We start from the raw sequence: 18,213 nt of genomic DNA, 5'->3' as shown, positions 1-18,213 counted from the left end.
ACAAATTTTTGAAGTTTGGAAATACGGAGTACGCCCAGCTTACTCATATTCTTGGCAACAGATGAACCACGTCGCCCTTCGCATTACGCCCCACGTCCGAAACCAAGTACGCCCAGCGTACTTCGGCCTCGTGTGGTCCGAGAGAGGGCCGCGTAATACCACCCAAAGTTCGCCACCTGGAAGCCTGATCCGAACTATGCCCGTGTAATGATCCTGATGGGTTGAAAAGTTTTGTAACGCCCGTGTTTTTGGGCTAAGCATTAATGTTGATGTATTAGTCTAGGTTAACCTTTGTAACTCATTTTGAAGTAATAGAAATGTATTATTTGAGTATTATGTGTTTATTGCTTAATTATGTGGCTTAAATGAATTAAGAATAAAAAATAAATGTAATAATAAAATATTAGATAAGCCCAATATCTATGAAGGAAGTTGTGGTGGTCGTGACAAAATTTCGAATATATAAAGAATGCTGAAATCCGAGTTATAACGAAGAAGTTGTCCCGGTCGTGACAGAACCGGCACGTCACTGTATGACGTAAAATATGAATTTAAGATAAAGTGATATCTAGCCTTATTGATCTAAACGAAAGTTTTAGAATACGTTAAACCAAGAGCGTCCATAAAAAGAACGCCCAAATCTGACTTCGTATGAGGAAGTTATGATTTTTCGAAGTTCCGGCTTAGTAGTGTACATCCCGGAGTTCGAATATTAGAACGAGAGGTATTTAGTCGACACAACCTAAACGAGAATCAAAGGTCTCGTTAATAGTAGCATAATGATAAAAAGACAGATGAAATCGGACGTCGGATGAAGAAGTTATGGATTTTTAACGGACCAATCTTGTCCCGGCCTTTTAAAGATACAAAATTTAAAATAAAGTCAAAATTAGCCAACAGAATCTAAATGAAAGTTGTAGATCATAGTCTCACCTACGTGTGGGTGTAAAGATCGTCAAAAACGGAACTCGTATGCAAAAGTTACGAATTTTTAAAGTTTGGAAATACGGAGTACGCCCAGCGTACTCATGTTCTTCGCCTTAGATGAGCCACGTCGCCCTTCGCATTACGCTCCGCGTCCGAAACCAAGTACGCCCAGTGTACTTCGGCCTCATGTGGTCCGAGAGAGGGCCGCGTAACACCACCTGAAGTTCGCAACCTGGAAGCCTGATCCGAACTACGCCCCGCGTAGAGCTTCATACGCCCAGCGTACGTGTGAGGTTCAGCCCCAGAAAAGGCATGCGAGGGTTGCCGATCTTTTCTGCCAAATTGCTTCTCTCTCTCTCTCTCCCGTATTACCTCGTTTTATGTGAAAGAAATACCCTCGAAGCCCTGATATCATCTCGACACCCGATGCAAGTCCCGAAGCCTCGAAGATCCCGAGAAAAAGAGTTTCCAAGCCGAAGCTCTGCTTGCGAGAAGTCCGGTGTGCGAAGATCTTCCGGTTTCACCAAAGAATACTGCTTTTTGAGCCGTAGTGCTATCCGATAATCATCTTATCAAGTGAATGTGTAGTTACTTTCCTCTAACACATAAATACGAAGTATTTCCATAAAATACGTGTTATGTGTTTATATGTTATGTGTTATTTGAAATGAGTATCGGTTGAATGTTTTATACATGTTTTTATGTTGTATATATATTTATATTTTATTTACAAAGATGTTGGGTAGAACATGGGTAGATAATGGATGTGTGATGAAATAAAATAATGAGAGGCCTCGATGTTGTTGTTGATCTATTCATCTAGCGGAGTATGGATGACGACCACAGACTCTTTCTAGACAGTCTAGTGGAACGTTGGCATGTTCATAACCTGTAGGTGTTGTAAACGATGTGTTCACCGGTGTAATCTATCCCCCTCATGGTTGCCTTTAGGACATCTATTTTTGAGGAAACCCCTTTGCAATAATGTTCGTCCCGATGAAAATCCTAGATTAGGTCCCTTGTAATAGTTGTTCTTATAGGGACGTAAAGTGAGGATAACGGGAATGTGTAATCGGGTTATTGTTGGTTGGTGAAATTAAATATAATTATTTATTGTGGGTTGGAAAACCTATATGCTCACCAGGCTCCCAGACCTGACCCACTCAGTTTTATTTGTATTATAGGTAGTGGCGCGAGAGCATAAGTTGGACAACCTGTAAATATATTTTGTTTATAGGCCAGTAGTTGTATATAACTGTTGTAAGGTTTATAATATGTTGTTTATGCTTTTGTGTCTGTATCGGAACATGACATCCCGAGTTTTGTTATATATAAAAATACATTTCTTTAAGGAATTCTTTGATAAATTTTATTTATCATATTTTGTTTTGGGAACATGTAACACCCGAAATCAGAAAGATCAAGAAAGGAAAGGAGAAACCCTAAGTTAAAGAGGGTTGACTCGACGAGTCTATAGCCCGACTCGTCGAGTAGAGACGGGATTTCGAGCATGTGTAAGTCGGCGACTCGACGAGTCCATATTCGGGACTCGGCGAGTCTGCCTGCCAGGAAGAAACCCTAAATCCCTGGGTTTGCTCACTATTTAAGCAATGTTATGTGCCCCCAAACTCGTCTCCTTCACCCTCAGAGAGCTTGTGAGAAACCCTAAACCATCCCTTGTATGATCTAAGTGTTTTTGTGTGGATTCTTGAAGGATTGAAGAAGAAAAAGAAGAAAGGACCAAAAAGAGGAAGTGTAGAGCAAAGATCCAAGGCCAAAGTCAGAGTTCATTGAGGTATGTCTCGGAATTATCCTGTTTTGTGCTTAAAACCTCCATTAGAACACCTCTAAGGCTAGTTTAATGTATTTTCCAAGCTTTATAGTTGTATGGATGCCTTGTTGGGTCGAGATATCCATAGATCTATTCATTTAGGAGTGCTAGAGCCCTGATCTAGTGCCTTTTCGAAGTTTCCTTGCTTGAGAACCCTAAATCTAGCCTTTTATTGTGCTTTTTGAGCCTTTTAATCTTCATGGGTGCATATGGGCACGTAAAGATAGAATCTTTACGTGTTAATCGAGCTAAGGGAGCCCAGATCTATAAGTTTTATGCGCTGGATTCAAGCAAAATCGAGTTTAGAGTAGCTGCATGCATGCGACTCGGTGAGTCGGAAGAACGACTCGGCGAGTCGATTCGTGAGTCCCCGATTTTTCCCCTTTTGAGTGATATCGAGTGGGGACCAGTGAGTAGTAGAGTGGACTCAGTGAGTTGGAGGTCAGACTCAGTAATGGAGGGACTCGACGAGTTGTTCATACAACTCGGCGAGTCCAAGGCAATCTTCTTAGCTCAAGAACAACACGTCGAGTTGTTCATACGACTCGGCGAGTCGGATGCAGATAGCCTGAGTTCTAGAATCGAAAGGGAACTCGTCGAGTTGATGCCATACTCGACGAGTAGCCGCGAGTAGGGTTGAGAAGTGAGAATAGAGACTCGGCGAGTTGGCGGCCCAACTCGGCGAGTCAGGTCAACTGTAGGTTGACTTTGATCGGGAGAGTTGACTTTGACCAGGGGTAAAAGAGTCATTTTACCCCAATTCAGTTATTAGTATTTGATTGAGTGTGTTTATGGAATTATAGCCGGGGAGATACCGGAGCAGCAGCAGATAGCTTCCAGAGCCATACACTCAGCAGCCAGTTCACGAGGTGAGTTTCCTTCCAGTAGGAACGGGTCTAAGGCCACAATGCCGGCCCGTTTAGCTAGCAGTAGTTTCCAGATTTTGATCTGATGCAGTAGTTAGTATGTTTGATGCCTTCGTGGCTCAGACAGGATTTATGTGTTATGTGTTTCGGGCTACGGCACGATGCAGTATGCAGTATATGTGTGTTCATGCTAGTTGATATGTTTATGTTATGTGATGTTCAGTTAGTTCCAGACTTTGGTCCGATGCAGGGGGCAAGGCCCCAGTTAGTCCGGACTTCGGTCCGATGCAGGGGACAAGGTCCCAGTCAGTTAGTCCGGACTTCGGTCCGATGCAGGGGACAAGGTCCCAGTCAGTTTCCGGACTTCAGTCCGATGCAGGGGGCAAGGCCCCAGTTAGTCCGGACTTCGGTCCGATGCAGGGGACAAGGTCCCAGTCAGTTAGTCCGGACTTCGGTCCGATGCAGGGGACAAGGTCCCAGTCAGTTTCCGGACTTCGGTCCGATGCAGGGGGCAAGGCCCCAGTTAGTCCGGACTTCGGTCCGATGCAGTGGGCAAGGCCCAGTATGTGCTTTATATGTTATTGTATGGTATGTGGTAGATTGGGGGAGCTCACTAAGCTTCATGCTTACGGTTTTCAGTTTTGGTTTCAGGTACTCAGTTTTCAAAAGAGGAGCTCGGGAAGATTGCAGTGCACACACCATAGTCAATTAGCCTGGGAATGTTTGACTCTGATAATGAGATTATGTTTTGAATTTAATACTCAAAAGTTATGTTATGACTTATGATACGTTTTTATAAATCTGGTTTTAGTAATGTTTTAAAAAGAAATTTTTAGTCAGAATTTTTGGGTCGTTACAGAACAAATTCCGCAACTCTTTTAAATCAAAGGATTACTCTAAAAATTATTTTAAAAGCATAAATTAAATCAGTATTTTCTGGCCGTGATTTTAGGGATGTCACAAGTTTCCAAAGCGTGGCCGCGTAACGTATGTCTTGCCAAAGCGCGGGCCGTGTAATGAACTGTAAAATAGCCAATTCCCTATTTTCTACATTTCTTTAATTTAGCTCTGAAAGTTCCGAAATTTCACCGAGAGCTTCCCTTGACCATCCTAAGCATGCTCCAATCTTCAAATCACCCTGAAACATCCACAAAAAATGGTTAAATACCGAAAGATCCTCGATAATGTTCTTAAATGCAAAATGTATGAAAATTACACTAAATATGCAATGCAATGCTACAAATAAACATGAACTTAACCTATGAAAAGGTGAAACTTAAGCACCTAACAGTACCATTATGCCCGACATCATAGGATAATCCAGCTGATCCTTTTACCAAGGTGTTGAGCAAGGCAAAGCACATCATGTTAAGATCATAAGATTGAGTGATAATATTAGTTTTAGTAGTTAGTTGATGGTTTTGAAACAACAAAACAATATAAAATGTAATTGTTTTGGTGATTAAATAATAAATATTTGTTTAAGAGTATGTGTACTACCATCTTCAATTATTTGTTCTTATTTCCCTTTTGCATGTTTACTTCATGAGTATTATTTTATTCAAAGTACCACAGTCAGTCGTGATTTTAGGGAGTGGGCGATGATTTAAGACTGTCATGGGTAGTAGTAGATTTTCCATAGAGATAGGACATGGCATGAAGATTGTTGTTATTACCCACGAGTGCTTAAAATGGTGATTTTAAGTATTGCTTAAATCCATGCTGAGAGATTACTTCATGGATTCAATCACAAGTAATTCTAAGAAGATAATATCTTCTATTCTTCAAATGGAGATACGTAAGTAATGATTTACAAATCTATTGTATATTCGTATTAAGTAAATGCATCCATAACTTGATGTTATAAAACGTAGTTCTATGTGTGACATGATGAGTAAAGGTTCTAATTATGTAGTCAAAGTTCATTTATTCTTTTTTCCTTAAAGGAAAAAGTGATATATTTGGGCCTATTGTTTATTTGATGTTATGGTCATCATAAATCAGAAATAGATAAACAAATGGTTGGGCTATGAGATTGATTTATATCAATGTCCCGTGTCCATATGATATCATGTAAAAGGAAGGTATAGTTGATCACTTATCTTAGGGCCATCGTTGGATATAATTTCTAGTACGGCAGTGGTTATTCAAAGTCTATATTAGCAATTGTAGTTAGTGACTTATCCAAGTGGGTGATTGTTGGATTAAAATGTCTACGGTCTTAACTAAATTGGTATATTTTTATGAATAAAAGTAAAGTCCTTTTTGGGTTTCCCTCATATCCATAAATTAATTAGAAATTGTTTAAAATTAATTTAGAATTAATAAGAATTAGTTAGTAATTAATATTGGGTTAACTGGAATTAATTAGAGGTACAAAGGTTAAATTGCAATTGTTTAAACGTTGAGCAAATTAGAGGTTCTAGAACCTCCTTGCATGGGACGGTTTTGAAGGTTCCTCCAAGGAGTTTAGGAAGCCTCCAAATGCATAAAAGGAAACTAATTTGAATAAGGTTTAAAATGAAATATTTAATATTCTAGTTAGGGTTTATCCTTTGACACATGGCAACTATATAAAGACCCAAAGGGCTGTAATTTTCGGCCATTTGTCCCTTGAGAATTTTAGGCCAAAAATTATTTTCCCTCCCTCTCTCTCTAAATCGATTCCATAGTTTCTAAGGTTTGAGTGTGAGCCATTAAAGGCAACCATAGTTTTGGTGCTAGCTTTCTGAAGACCAATTAAGGATCAAGAGTGATACATAGAATTTTATTACTAAAGTTATGTTATTCTACTTGAGAGTTTCGATTATACCTAGGGTTTCAATAGTGTGTTGCTATTATGTGCAAATACATAGATCCATAGGTTGCATGTACCGAAAATTAGATTATGTGTTGAATTCCACCGTGTAAATGTGTTTAATGTAACCTATAAAACCCATCATCATGTTCATGGTGCCATGTCATCAAAATTTTGGTGGGGGGTTTGGTGTTTCCAGCTGCCAAATGGTGGCCTCTGGTGCTGCCATATCATCCCTAGTTAGGTAGGGTTTAGAGGTCTCTTCATTTGCCGGGTATTTTCTCGTTTTTTTTTTTTTTGAAAAATCGTATCTCTCACATATGTTCCATTTAGACGTCCTTTATATCCACAGATTCATATTTACGTTTACTACAACTTTCATTTAGATCTCATCGACTAATTCACAATCTATTTTCACTTTACAATCTATAAAGATTACACTGTGAAAGACTTTGTGAAATTCATAACTTTTCATACGAGCTTTGTTCTTGAAGTCCTTTATTTCCACGAATCCGTATTTACGAGGACATTGATTCTTCTTTACACTACTTTGGCTAAAAATTAATCTATCATCATTTCGTATTTTATGACAAATACTGATGTACTTTATTGAACGTGAAACTTCGAAAAATCACAACTTCTTCATACGACGTCAGATTTTGACGTTCTTTATACTCACGGGTTCGTAATCACGACTACTATAACTTTCATATCGATTATTTACCAAAAATAACCTTTTAATTATAAATGGTATTAATCGCTATTTGTTAAGTTTATAACTTTTTTATACAAATATTATGTCACCATAATAGTTATCCGTATAACATGTACATAGTAATTATATACAAATAACATTTTGTAAACACTTAACATGTAAGAAAATTCTTATTTATTTATAATCAAATTTACATTAATTTACTAACGTAATTAAGGATATTTTGAAGACATGCCTAACAAAAACGTGGGCATTACAATTATCACCCAATTAATGATTCCATCTCAGAATCATATATCAAAAAAATAGTTGGGGATAGCGACTTTTCAAGTCACTTTCTGTTTCCCAAGTAAGGTTTGGCCAAACAGTATGCTTCCATCGCACAAGTACTAAATCGATCATCTTGTGTCACAACTTTTTCATTTTACGATTGAAAATCACTTAAGGCTCCTCAATCAACCTCTTGTTTTCATCAACTCTTAATTTTGAAAGTGGAATCATGTCGGTTTCCACTCACAATCACTTCCTCAAATAACAAACATGAAAGGTGTTATGAATATCGTCCAGTTCAATTAGCAACTTAAGATTGTATGCTTGCTTCCCTAACTTCCGAAGTACTTTGAATGGTCTGATAAAATGAGGACTTAACTTCCCACATTTACCAAATCTAATGACTCCATTCCATGGAGAGACTTTAAGTAACACCTGATCACCGACCTCAAAAGTCACAAGTCAACGCTTCAGATCTACATAGCTCTTCTGAAAACTCTAAGCAGCTAACATTATTTCTCGGATGATTTTCACTTTATCAACAGTTTTTTGAACAATCTCAGGCCCTGCAAAGTGTTTTTTGTACATATCAAATCCAACAAGATGGTTTACAACACTTTCTTTTGTACAATGATTCATAAGGAGGCATGTTGATGTTTGAGCGATAACTATTGTTGCAAGTGAATTCTACTAGTGGTAAGTAATCATCCCAGTTACCAGAAACTCTAAAGCACATGCCCGCAACATGTCTTCCAATGTTTCGATAGTTCTTTCACTATGTCCATTCGTTTGTGGGTGTTTGGCAGTACTTAAACACAATTGTGTACCCATTTTTTAATGCATACTTTTCCAGAATCTAGAAGTGATTCGACTATCTTTGTCTGGTACAATCAATAAAGGTACACCATAAATCTTGAAAATCTCTTTTACGTAGGTTTCTGTCAACTTTTCCATAGACCACGTCTCCCATGCGGCTAAGAAGTGTTCATCTTCGTCAACCGGTCTACTATAACCCAGATCATGATTTAGCCTTTTCTTGCCTTTGGCAACTTTGTTATAAAATTAATGGTAATGTCATCCCACTTACCTATGGGCACCAATAAAGGCTCCAAGTTCCCATATGACTTCTGATTAGACCTGGCAATGGGGCGGTTTTGGAGCGAATCGACCTTGATCCAAACCCTTTTAACAAATTCCAAAACCTGATCCAAACCCGCTCCATAACCTGCAGGGTTTTGAATAATCAAACTCATACCCTTATCCACCGAATCAGCAGATATCCAAACCCGCCCCGTAACCCGTAGGTTTTTTGAATAATCAAACACATTTTACTTAAATCATAAAATCACATTTGTTAAATAAAACAAATGTTGATTTAGAAAACACATTATGTACTCGAAGACTTTCGTTTGGAATTAAAATCATTATTGTAGTTACTTCCAATTGGTTTTTGACCCTCGATTGCATTGATAAAGAACAACAATTACAAACTTTCTTACAGTTGATAAATGAATTTATTGATTTATAAATGAAATTGGTGACTACATGATGAAACATAAATGAAATGACATCATGATTCTTGGGAGAAGAATGGAAGTCTAGAAGTTGAGTCCCCGAGTCCTATGTATAAATAGTTTAGTCTTTGGCCTTTTCTCTTTGGACTTTCGATTGGAATTTAAAGTAAAATTTAGGCAGTATAAAATATAAATGTATAATTCTAAAATTTATATGGGGTGGGTTATAAATGGAGCGGATCGGTGATGATCCATACCCGACCCTTTTAATATAAGGGTTAGCGGGTACGGGTCGTTAACGGGTAAACAGATCAAAAACTATGCTCCAAACCCATATAATTGTTAAGGGTTTGGATCGGATCAGGTTCAAAACCCGCTCCATTGCCAAGCCTACTTCTGATGTTGTGCTTTCACTCTTGAACAAGTCAAACATTCAACCACGTATGTTGCCACATCGATCTTCATTGTTGGCCACCAGTAATAAGGGTTAAGGTCCAAATACATCTTGGTGATATCCGGGTGTATAGAATACATGGTGTTATGAGAGTCTTCCATGATAAGATATCGTATACCTCCCATCTACGACACCCAAATGAATACTTTCACCCCTTGATTGTCTTCCTCGAAACGTCTTGCTCAGACGTTCTTATTTATTCTTATCCTATGTTAAATATCTTGTATGGTCTTCTTTAACCTTCTATAAATTCATTGAGTCTACTTAAATCTTCAATGATCTAACTCTTTTCCATTCTGGATTCACCTTTCTACTCAAAGCATCAACTATAATGTTTGCTTTACCGGGACGGTAAAGTATTTCACAATAATAGTCTTTGAGTATTTCCAACCATCTTTCTAGCTCACGTTCAATTCCTTATGATTAAAGATATATTTTAGGCTTTTATGATATGTAAACAGTTTACATTTAGTTCCACAAAGATAGTGTCTCCATATCTTCAAAGCAAAAACCACATCCACAAGCTCTAGATCATGTGTTGGATCATTTTGTTCGTGAACCTTCAATTTTCTTGAGGCATAAACCACAAATTTGTCTCTTTGGGTAAGAACACATCCTAAGACAACTCCAGAAGCATCACTAAATACTGCAAAGTCATCAATTCCTTCTAGTAAGATGAGGATTGGTGCTTAAAACAATCGCTTTTTGTTTCACCAAAAGCTACTTCTTGCTTCTTGTTCCATATGTACGCAATCCCTTTTCGAGTCAAGACTGTTAGTGGAGCAGCAATAGAAGAGACATCTTTGATTAACCTTTGGTAGTAACCAGCTAATCCCAAAAACTAAGAACTCTGGTGGGATGTTTCAGCATCTCCCATTTCATAACAACTTCGATTTGTTGGGTCGACCATTATACCTTTGTGGATAATCAAGTGAACCAAGTATTGTAATTTCTGAATCCAGATTTCACACTTGAGTTAGGACTGGAGGGTCCAAACTGATTTGTGAGACCGGAGGGTCTTCACTGAGATACCGGACTAGAGGGTCCGACCCGAGCTGTGAGACTGGATGGTATTCACTGAGACACATGACCGGAGGGTCCTTATTGAGATATAGCCATGAGAGGCTAATTATTGTGTGTGGTACTTTAGGGAACTCACTAAGCTTCGTGCTTACAGTGTTGTGTGAAATTTGTTTCAGGTACCTCTTAGGATAGTGGGAAGGCGTCAGCTTCATTGTACACACCATCTAGAGATTATGTTTATGAGGATTCTGGGATATTATCAAACATTTTTTGACTTGTGTTTTGAACAACTTATACATTTGTGATTTGAGAAATGTGAGATTGTGTTTTATGTGGTTTTAAAAATGAAAATTTTGTTTGAAAATTTAGAGTGTTACAGATCCACCCCTACTTTGTATGCTTGTATGTGTGTGTGTGTGCAGTAAATGCAACAACAAATTTAACATCACCCACCTCCGTTGTTTTCTTCCTCACCTTACCTACACTTCTTTTTTGTCGTAATCGGCATATACTCATAAATCACATTTAAAAGTTCCAGTTGTCATAAGCTCAAATAAAAATACATATTCAACTGTCTTAATTTCTTCCCAAATCCAGATCTCGTCAGATGAGATGAACTAAGCACAACTAACTCAATGAAATCGATATCTACCAACAAAATGTGAACATTCGATCGATACAATACTATGTTTAAATTCGATCCATACAAAATTGATCAAATATAATAAGAAAAACACAACCAAAATCAAAAGATTCCATTTGGGTTTAAAGTCTCCCTACCTTCAAATTCATTATCATACATCTACAAATCAACAAGAATGTTCATCTTTTTAAGCGATTCAGGAATTCGGCCACTGAATTTGTTACTCTGAACTTCAAGTTTCCATATCAAAACTCATTCTAACAAACAAATCGTTCCCAATCACCCCTGAAAAGTTGTTATTTGATAAATAAATAATCCTCAACAACCCAATTTTCCTCACATCATACAATGATCCTCTAAAATTTTTGTTCGCAATTTTAGCGTTAGAATGCTTGATATGTTAGCCAAAATGTCCATGTCAATTGTCACTGTTAACCCCATCTTCTCGAGTTGCAACCCTAACACACTCAGATGATTTGCAGTGGGAATTGTAGAGAGATCAACCAATGTTTACAAAGACGGACCTTCATGGTTTGTGAATCTCGAAGGTATACATGAGAAGAAAACACACAAAAGGTGTGTGTAGCTCGCGTCTGCTCTCATTTGTAGATTTTTTCTTCGTTTTGTCCATGGCACAATTTGATATGATGATTGAAACCCAAAAACCTGATTCACCCCATCTTTTGTCAATGACATAATTTGGTTGTCGGATGTGGTTGTATTGGAGGTGGGAGGTGATCAAATGCGAGAAGGCAACAAGGGAGAAAGGTGTATGGTGGTCTGGATTTTTAAGGGAAAATTTGAAAGGGAAGTAACTAACATCGATACTCTTGAAAGAGAGGGAGAGAGAGGGAGAGAGAGAGAGGGTGGACCTCATATTTTTAATTAACAAAACACTAAATTAAATAGAAAAAACATAAAAAAAAAATATCAGGAGGGCATTACAGTAATTTCAATATTTAAAGGGACCAAATATGCAACAAAACTAATTCAAAAGGACCATCAATCTAAAAAAATCGGAGTTTGGACCAATATATATATATATATATATATATATATATACACACACACACACACATACACCATAGAAACCCACGAAAAATAGTTTCTATCAAGTCTAGGCATTTTCTTGCTATTGTCGGGTATTGGAATGGGATTATGGGCGAGACCATTCTTGTCAATATCTATGCCCCACAAGTCCTCGTGGAGAAGAGATTTCCAGACCTGAGAATTGGATTGTGCTTGGGGACTTTAATTCTTTTCGGAGTCTAGAAGAGATATTCAATTCGTCTTTTTGCCCATACACTGCCTCTGCCATTAATACTCTTATTCAGGATGTCGGGCTCATTGAACTCAAAATAGGGAGACACCGTTTTGCTTTCTTGAGTGAAGTTGATTTTAAGCAAAGCAAACTGGACCGGTTTTTATTTTTTTCAAACTTCATGTTTGCCTTTCCTTCTTCTTCCACGACCGCCTTGCCTCGCGAGTATTCCGACCACTCTCCGGTTTTTCTCCATACCCTTTTAAAAGATTCCCCCAACCTTTTCGATTCTTCAAATCTTGGATCCTTCGTGAAGATATTGACCGGATTGTCAAAACTGCATGGTCAAACTTCAAAGGAAAAGGACCCCCAAACAAATACCTTTTACAAAAACTAAAAGCCACCAAACTAGCAATTAAGGATTGGAGACGATTGGATCATTAAAAAGAAAATAAGGAGCTTCATGATACCAGACTCAAGGTTGATGCACTTGAGTTGGCTGCCGAAACCTCACTGAGACTAAGCAGAATGAGAGGCAAATTGGCAAACAAAAGATTTTGGAACTGGAGAATCTGGAAAATCTTGATCTTTAACAAAAGTCGAAAATCACGTGTCTTACGGATAGAGACGAAAACACCGGGGTTTTTTTTCACAAATCCTTAAAAATCAAAAACAACAAGACGAACATTCACAGTCTTATGATCAACGAGAATTGGACGACCAAGGTGAACATAATAAAGAACAAGGCCATCCGATTTTTTGGGGACAAATTGAAGCAGACACAGACTGTTCGCCCCTGCTGCTAAATCCAAATTTCAAACAAATTTCAGATATTGATAATCTCTTTCTCGAACAGGATTTTGCGGTCGAAGAAGTCAAAGAAGCCATATGGAATTGTGGAAGTGACAAAGCCTGCGTCCCTAACGACTTTACTTTCAAATCCCTCAAACGATACTGGAGCCTAATGCAAGACGAGATAAGGAGATTCGTGAAATACTTTGAAGCTGGAGGTCAGTTAGCTCGTGGCTGCAGCTCATTATTTATCACATTGATTCCAAAAATTAAAGATCATCTAACCCTTAATGATTTTCGACCCATCTTCCTTATCGGTTGTCTTTACAAGATCATTGCAAAAATTCTCACCAACCGCATCAAGAAAATTATTGGGATGGTAATTGATGAAACCCAGGCTGGCTTCATTGAGAACCGAAACATCCTCGATAGGCCGATGATCATCAACGAAATTTGCTCCCGAGCTAAATGTGTAAAGCAAAAAACTTTCATTTTAAAGTAGATTTCGACAAGGCGTTCGATTATGTTAATTGACATTATATGGATTCTATGATGTCTCAATTGGGTTTTGGAAACAAATGGAGGTTTTGGATTAGGGGTTGCCTTGCCTCTTCACGAGCTTCTATCTTGATAAATGGATCTCCAACTAAAGAATTCCAGATTTCTAAAGGGGTGAGACAGGGTGATCCCCTTTCCCCCTTCCTTTTTATCATTGCAATGGAAGGTCTGCACGCTGCCATGAAATCGGTTAATCAAAGTAACCTCTTTCACGGTGTCAAAATCCCTAATAACGGGCCAACTATCTCCCATCTCTTTTATGCCGATGACGTACTTTTTGTGGGAGAATGGAGAAGATCGAACTTTGTAAATCTTTCTCGGATTCTTCGGTCTTTCCACTCCACATCGGGTCTTAAAGTTAACTTTCACAAGTCAATGGTGTTTGGTATTGGAGTTCAAGACATAGACGTTTCTAGGTGCGCCCGTGTCCTAGGGTGTGACGCTGCTATTCTTCCTTTTATATATTTAGGGGTTCCCGTTGGCACTAATATGGTTCTAAAGTGCAAATGGAGTCTGATAATTGAGCGCATTTAGAGCAAGCTCTCCTTGTGGAAGGTAAAGTTGCACTCTTTTGGTGGGAGCCTCACGTTGATAAAATCTGTCCTTGGTAGTATGCCGCTCTATCACTTCTCCCTTTTCAAAGCCTCGTCCTCAATCCTTGAAACTCTTGAGAAAACCCGTAGAAGATTTTTATGAGGGAGGTAACGAGGACAAGAAAAAATCTGCTAGGTTTCTTGGAAGGTTGTCCTCACCAGTAAAGACTCCGGTGGGCTCGGAGTTGGGTCGCTTAGAAGCAACAATCTCTCGCTCCTTTACAAATAGATTGGGCGCTATAAGTCAAACAATAATACTCTTTGGAATCACGTTATCAGTAGGATACATAACCTTTATAGAAAGCCTAGTTCTCACATGGCGAAAAAGACTCTACCTAGTATTTGATTAAATATTAATAATATTTTACATGATCTTGATGAACTCGAGATTGATTCCTCAAAAATTATTAGTTGTGTTGTTGGTTCTGGGATAAATACTTTGTTTTGGTCTAACAATTGGATAAGAGACGGTTCCCTTGCTCTAGATTTCCTACCCTTTTCGATCTTGACAAACGAAAATCTCGTCTTGTGTCTGAAAGGATTTTGCAACAAGGGTATACTTGGAGTTGGCACGACATTCTCCGAAGTCATTATGAGATACATGAATTGAATCAACTTTATTCTTGCCTAGATGATTTTTCTCCTTCAGAAATAGAGGATGCTTGGAAGTGCAACCTGCAGGCAGTAGACAACAAATTTTATGTTCATGATTTAAGAAGACTTATAGACTCCAAGATCACGACCTCAAGCAACAACCCCACAATTTGGTTTAAATTACCCCCTCTTAAAGTTATCAGATTTGTTTGGAGAGTCTGTTAAGACCGCATCCCTTCAAGTATTGCTTTACAACATTGAGGTATAAATGTCTCTTCCACTTCGTGCCATTTTTGTCATGGAGGTTTGGATTCCACATATCACTTACTTGTTGGATGCTCTTTTGCTTGTTGGATGTAAGTTATATATTTTAATGAAATGTTTGTGAATAATATATAAATTAATGTATGTAATTGTTGTCTGGAGCAAAAGAGCATCCATATGTTTCCAAAACCCAATTAAAAAGGAAAGTTTTTTGCTTTACACACTTAGCCCAGGATACTTTTTTGCTCGCAATGTTTTATCTTGGATTTTTAATTGGTGCGGTATTCCGATTCAAACCTTTGGAACGGTAAAAGAGATTCTCAATTTTGCAACCAAATGAGGTCAATGCCCAAAGAAAAGACGTTTTAGCCATCATCTATGGCTATCTTTGGTGTGGTTGGCGTGCTCGGAACGAAAAACTTTTCAACAAGATCGATTCTACACCTCCTAAAGTGGCAAATAATATCATAACCATGGCGTTTAATTTGGTTAAATTTAGGGGCAATTTTGGTATTTGTAAATGGGCAAATTGGATTTGTAGCCCTTTTGTTGTTTCGTAAGACTAATGTTTGTTTTGTTTGTTTCCTTTGCCCCGCCTTACTCTCTTAGGCGGGACTTTGGGCGTGTTCGACAAAATTAGTTGGGTAACAGGTAGCTTGTAGTGTTTTGTTAAACGCTACATGAAGTAACATTTAGATTTGGAGCGTTTTGTTTAACGTAAACGCTAGAAGCTTGTAGTGCCGAACGAGACTTTCTATTTAAAACAGAGCTTTTTGTCAAACACTAGAAGCTAGAAGCTCTTAAACGCTCCGTGCCGGACACGCGTGATTCTTTATAAAATTTCGCTTGTTAAAAAAAATCATTTTTATAGTTTTATATATTAATTAATTATTCACATAACTTGTACGATATGGACAAAAATATTGCAACATTAAGAATCATGTTTTCAAATAGAAGAATCAAATACAATAAAGTTACTTTGACTTTGTTACGTATTTAGGTAAATTACAAAATATTATCTTGCGGTCTGAAAACCAATAAAATTACGCCAACTATTTGTTTTGGAATGACATGTGTGCACATCAAATTTGACTGAGGTACACGCGCTCTTCGAAGCGTGGGATTGATGTTAGAGATACTGTTTCGAGTAGCCGTTGAGACACATGGTTGGTGAGATAAAAGCGTTATTAAGCTTTGTATAAATGCATTCATGATGTATTTACATTTTGGGCCTTACACTTTTAAGAATATTTTACATTAATCCTTATAGTTATAGAATATGGACTTAAGTCTTTAGACTTGCATTTTAGCTTTCAAAGACAATGCTTTGATAAGAAGGCATTGCCAAATCGCTACCTATCTTGAATTAAATATCTTCATATTTTTTTTTTCTACTATTCTCGTATTTATTTTAAATGGTGATAAATATTTTTCAATTTAATTTAAATTTAATTAAGATATTAAATTTATACACTTATCATCATCTTAAATAAGTAGAAAGAAAAGTAGAAACAAAAAATAAAAGTATATTTAATTTCTCAAAAAATACAGAAACTCATTTCAATTTGTTTACGTAATAACTTAACTCAAATCTCTATCATTTATTTGGCCAAAATAAAATTATATACTTAAGAAGCTATTTAAAATATAAACAATTTTTGTTTATAGCTAAACACTATAGCCTCATTTTAGGATATTTATCTGTAAAACAAGTTTTTTCTATAATCAATATTAAACTTTGAATAAAAATAAAATGAGAAATATACCTTTGTCTTTCTACCTACACCTACAAAAATATCGACATATATTTCTACAAAATCCTTCATAACATGTGAATGTTACCCGCAAACTCTATGCAAACCCCAAAACTTGTCTTGTGGAGAGTCATGAACCCAAAACACGCATCTAATACCTTATTATCCAAAGACATGTTGGTGTACTGAAGATTACACTTTTTCTCAACGAGCCATTTCATGGATACCTTTGCGTTATGATGTTAATATAGTCTTATGTATGCCTTCATATTACCTATCATAGATGTTTCTTGCTCTCCATGAACACAACATGTTCTTTATGTCCATAATCCAACTTGAGACAAATATAATCCATTTCAAGTTTTATTACAACAATTACATACATTAGTCTATACATTATTCACAAGCATTTCATTAAAATATATAACTTACGTAAAAGATAATAGGTATCCACATGAATAAAGTAAAGAGTTGGAAAAATTCTTTTACCTCATATTTAAATGGATTGTGAATGAGTTGTATAACTATATAAAGTTTGTTGTTATATAATGGTCTTAGGAAACTGATTTTTAGATATGAGTTATTCTTCTCAAAATATTCAACTAATTAACAAACTAAAAACATTAGCCAACTTTTCATGTTGGGTCTTAATCAATTGTTCTTGTCAGTCATCTTACAATAACACAACCAATGTAGCAAACTATTATTTGTTAACGAAACATTTTAAAAAAAAAGCTTAAACTATTACATCTACATATATAACTTGTCCATATAACTAGGGGTGTTCAAAACCGGATATCCGAAAATTCGGATAGTGTATATTTGGTATCCGATTCTGTATCCGAAATTTCGGATATCTGAAATCTCGGATACGGATTCGGATACTACAATCGGATATCCGAAATTCTTACTTTTGGTCACTATCAAATATCAATCCAATTAATTAAACAACCACTATTAAGTTTTATTAGAATCGATTACTAGTTTGAGACACATTAAACTATCAACCAATGATAAGTTGATTGCCTACTTGATTAAACTTAAATCAAACAAATTCAAAACCATCGATTATTAATTTAAGACACATAAAACATGGAATCATCAAGTATTAACGAAAAACATTAACGATGAAACTCCATTCTTAAAAAGCTCAATGACTCATAAATTAAATTGTTGTATATTAGAATACAGTAACATGTTGTTAGTCATTAGAATATCATCGCATGGTTTAAACAAAAGAAATATCTATCAATTTTAACAATTTGTCATGGCATCACCGAATAATAGCATAAAAAAATTAATCCTAACATAAAATCTTCCTAATTTATATTTTCAAATAATAGCATAAAATAATTAA

This window comes from Lactuca serriola, chromosome 4 (assembly GCF_051521515.1).
Source record: "Lactuca serriola cultivar US96UC23 chromosome 4, Lser_US96UC23_V15, whole genome shotgun sequence".
NCBI lineage: Eukaryota > Viridiplantae > Streptophyta > Magnoliopsida > Asterales > Asteraceae > Lactuca > Lactuca serriola.
The sequence above is the reverse complement of the archived record's forward strand: the minus strand, read 5'-3'. Positions refer to the sequence as shown.